Raw genomic sequence first — 5342 nt, forward strand, 5'->3', positions numbered from 1 at the left:
GCGGATGTTGCCTCATTTTCAGGGCCTCATTTCTCAAAAATAAGATTCTCACCTCATTAATATATTGGCGATTGTACCAGAATCTAGCCCACCAGTTAACGATGAGCGGACGTTGCCTCATTTTCAGGGCCTTATTTCTCAAAAACAAGATTCTCACCTCATTAATATATTGGCGATTGTACCAGAATCTAGCCCACCAGTTAACGATGAGCGGATGTTGCCTCATTTTCAGGGCCTCATTTCTCAAAAACAAGATTCTCACCTCATTAATATATTGGCGATTGTACCAGAATCTAGCCCACCAGTTAACGATGAGCGGATGTTGCCTCATTTTCAGGGCCTCATTTCTCAAAAATAAGATTCTCACCTCATTAATATATTGGCGATTGTACCAGAATCTAGCCCACCAGTTAACGATGAGCGGATGTTGCCTCATTTTCAGGGCCTCATTTCTCAAAAATAAGATTCTCACCTCATTAATATATTGGCGATTGTACCAGAATCTAGCCCACCAGTTAACGATGAGCGGATGTTGCCTCATTTTCAGGGCCTCATTTCTCAAAAACAAGATTCTCACCTCATTAATATATTGGCGATTGTACCAGAATCTAGCCCACCAGTTAACGATGAGCGGATGTTGCCTCATTTTCAGGGCCTTATTTCTCAAAAACAAGATTCTCACCTCATTAATATATTGGCGATTGTACCAGAATCTAGCCCACCAGTTAACGATGAGCGGACGTTCCCTCATTTCAGGACCTCATTTCTCAAAAACAAGATTCTCACCTCATTAATATATTTTTGCTGTATTTTTCTGCATAAAATCTGATACGGAGATATACTTTTAAGTATTTTTAGTGTTAAGATAAACCTATTTATTCGAAAAACAGCCGACTTTTCAGGGAGAACGAAATGTGTTGATATTACGTTCTTTAGCCATAGAATTGTTACTATGTGTTTATTACTTAATTAATCCTTCATTTCCATCAATTATGATATATATTTTATTACTTGTCCCAGAGCAGCATTACCTTCGGTTGATTGGGTCTTAGTTTGAATATGTAATAGTTCAGAGAATATAAATATTGGGATGTTATTTCAATAATATCGATCTGTATTACAAAATACGATCATGAATAGAACTTCAAAAGTTCAAAGTTGGAGCAAATGCTTTTTTGTTGACCAGGCGGACATGAGTCTTTTTATAGTTTATATATGACATATTTGTTTTTGACGTTGTTAATAGTTTATATATGACATATCTGTTTTGACGTTGTTGCCTTTTTTAGAATGATTTATTGTTAATTTGTTCTCTTCATTTATTTATTTCCTTATTTCCTTTCCTCACTGGGCTATTTTTCCCTATTGGGGCCCCTGGGCTTATAGCATCTTGCTTTTCCAACTAGGGTTGTAGCTTGGATAGTAATAATGATAATAATAAAATGTGAGGCATATATGATATAAGCGTGTGAAATAACATCTTCCTGAGTAAGGTTACCAATATCTTATCACTGCTTATAAGTAGCTCTTCTAAGAGAAGGACACTCCAAAATCAAACCACTGTTCTCTAGTCTTGGGTAGTGCCATAGCCTCTGTACCATGGTCTTCCGCTGTCTTGGGGTAGAGCTCTCTTGCTTGAGGGTACACTCAGGCACACTATTTTAATCTTATTTCTCTTCCTCTTGTTTTTTTTTTTTAAGTTTTTATAGTCTATATATGAGATCTATTTTAATGTTACTATTTTTCTTAAAATAGTTTATTTTATTGTTAATTAATTTTCTTGTAGTTTATTTATTTCCTTATTTCCTTTCCTCACTGGGCTATTTTCCCCGTTGGAACTCTTGGGTTTATAGCATCCTGCTTTTCCAACCAGGGTTGTAGCTTAGCAAGGAATAATAATAATAATAATAATAATAATAATAATAACTATTGCCTTTGTCTTGTTATAACTACGAGTTTTCAGACATTAACGACTGTTGAATATTTGAATGTTTGATGTCTGATTTGCCAGAATTAGATCAAGTGACCACTATAGTCCATTTTTTTGATCGCTGATTGGTTGGACAAGATAATTCTAACCAATCAGCGACCAGGAAACCTTTCCGAGCTAAAAGGGCACCGCTGCGAGTCGGTGCAAATGTGACTCGCTAAACAAATGGACTAAAGGAATAATTAAATTGTAACTTTACCATTGGAGAGAGAGAAGCTCCTTGCTCTATTGTCATATAGTTGACATTGTTTCTCATCTATGGTTTATTAGTTTATTTATTTAGTTATAAATATTTATGTGAATATCTTATTTGTATTTGCTGTCCAAGGCATTTTATTTGATTTTCCTTATTTATATTTCCCTTTGTTCCACGTATTGGTATTTTTTTATGGAAACTTGCTGCTAGAAGTAGTTTTGATAAGTGCCAATAGCAAGAGGGATCATGTATAAATTATATATATATATATATACATATATATATATATAGGTATATATATATATATTTATATATAGGTATATATATACATATATATATATATATATATATATATATATATACACACATATATATATATATATATAATGTATATATATATATATATATATATATATATATATATATATAGGTATATATATGTATATATATAGGTATATATATGTATATATATATATATATATATATATATATATATATATATATATATATATATATATGTATGTATGTGTATGTGTTTGTGAAATGCAATATTGAGTTTATATACCTTATTTTTCATTCCTTTCATATGTACTGTATGTTATGTGTTATTTGTTGAATAGGTCTTTTCGTAAGATTGTGTAGTCTCTTATCATTCACATATAAATGTCATCTTTGTAATAATTGTGTAGGGTTAATAGATTATTTCTTCCCCTTTTATCAGTCGTTTTATGGGTACATAATTATGTTGCATTAGTCCAACCTCATCCTCAATTTTGAGGTTACAACATTTTTTTTTTTTTTCAGTCGAACTGAAGGCTGTTAGTTCATGCTGTTGCTAGTCAATGAGACAACCCTTACTGGGCTGTAAAATTACCTCCTGCTTATTGTACATATGCTACTTAGAAGCCATGAACTGGTTTGATCTCTTTAAAACCTTCATTTTTGTTGCGAGATACTCATTAATTTCTGTGTTGCCCTTTTATTGACCCTGCTTCTTTTAAAGATGAAAGTGTATTATTCCCTAAGAAGAAGAATTAATTTACTGTTTTTCCTTCCCGCAATGAGGGTGATTTGGGCAACCATACACTCATGGTCTTTTCACCAAGGTTAATTAAAGATATTTTTTACCATGCAATAGTTTTGATTCTTCATTAATTTCACTATCATTGTATTTAGTGTCTGTTCACTAAAGTGATGGCAATGTACAGTCACTCATATAAGTTGATGGATGTCCGGGTGTTTGAGAGAGATTTATACTCCACACCTTTCTGGACGACAGGTGTCTGGGAGCGCGAGACCGGTCAAATGTTCAACTGTACTGTGCAGTTGGCCGTTTTCGCACTCCCAGACACCTGTCATCCAGAAAGGGGTGAAATGGAAATCTCTCTTAAACACCCGGACATCCATCAACTTATATGAGTGACTGTACGTTGGTGTAGATTCAAGACTATGTTACTAAGACGTTTGGTGGAAATGAGTAAAGATGATTTTACTGAAATAGGAAAATAAAAATATATTGCACTTATAGTTTTTTAAATCCCTCAACCACCCGGAAAAAAAAGCTGTATAATCCACGAACTAGAAAGGACCTACAAAAATCTTAAACATATATGGATAATTTAAGATCTCAAGTCTAGACATATTGAAATAGTGTTGTCGTGGACGGTGGGACGAATTTGTAAATAACTTCTTATTCTTGTTTGTTGAGGAATGCCATGAGACTCATCTTTCAATATCTATCTACAGTATATAAGTGTGTTATTTTTACCTAATAAGTTTTCTTTTTTATTTAGTTATGTTAAAAACTGCTTGGTAATATATACATACATACATATACCAAGGCACTTCCCCCAATTTTGGAGGGTAGCCGACATCAATAAATAAAACAAAACAAAAAAGGGGACCTCTACTCTCTACGTTCCTCCCAGCCTAACAAGGGACTCGACCGAGTTCAGCTGGTACTGCTAGGGTGCCACAGCCCACCCTCCCACATTATCCACCACAGATGAAGCTTCATATATGAATTAATAATTAAAATGTTATCCGATAATTGATCGTGCTTGAAGATTAGTATACATTACTTGAAAATGCCACAAAATTGTCTTAAATTAAAACCAAAAGTCAAGCTAACTTAATAACCTTATCTTTTTATCTGCCTCACTTTATGGAAATGACATAAAGGATGAAGTGGGAAAGTACAGGAGTTAAAGAAATTAGATTTTTAAAGTTTGCTGAGGTCAGCAACATCAGTTCATCTCATGCGATGCGCTATAGTCATTACTGAGGGTGTTAGCAGTGTCCCTCCGGACTGTGGCTGTACTAACGTTTTAGCATTTATCTGTTCCCAATCCCTTCTTCCATTGTTCTTTTAACTTTTACTTCAAAATGCTCACCCAATTCTCCTCCTCTTCCTCCTCCTCCTCCTCCTCCTCCTCCTCCTCCTCCTCCTCTTTCTCCTCTTCCTATTCCTCCTCCTCCTCCTCCTCTCCCTCCTTCTCCTCTTCCTCCTCCTCCTATTCCTCCTCCTCCTATTCCTATTCCTCCTCCTCCTCCTCCTCCTCCTCTTCCTCCTCCTCCTCTTATTCCTCCTCTTTCTCCTCCTCCTTTTATTCCTCCTCTTCCTCCTCCTCCCCTTCCCTCTTGAAACGTTTTTGACTTGTGTTGAAGTATGCAAGAGTGCGTGAAAGAGATCTCCAGGGCCCCGAGAGGCGTTGCAATCTTTTCCGTGGTAATGGGAGCGTTCGTTCGTTCGTTCGTTTAAAGCGGGGGTTTACACGGTCGAACGGTTCGTCGAACCCGGTTGTCGAACCTGCTTATCAAACGGCTCGAAGAGGTGGAGTCAGCCACAATTACATAAGGTTTGTGGACACTGAAGCCCCGCCCACAAAAGTCAGGTGAGAATAGAGTGTCTTCGAACCGTTCGACGAACGTGTTCGACAACTAAATATCCCATTCACACGTTCGAACATCACTTCAAACTCTTGTCTGTCGAACCGCGTTCGACGAACCGTTCGACCGTGTATTAAGATCGCCTTGCCTATAGCTCTTGCGTTGGCAGCCCGTAGGAGAATAAGTCATGCAAGAGTAGTTTTCCAAAGCAGGGTTGACAGGTTTGCCTTTTTTCAGGCCAAAAAGCGCCAAATTTTGTCCTTTTTT

Source organism: Palaemon carinicauda, chromosome 1 (genome assembly GCF_036898095.1).
Source record: "Palaemon carinicauda isolate YSFRI2023 chromosome 1, ASM3689809v2, whole genome shotgun sequence".
Classification (NCBI taxonomy): Eukaryota; Metazoa; Arthropoda; class Malacostraca; order Decapoda; family Palaemonidae; genus Palaemon; species Palaemon carinicauda.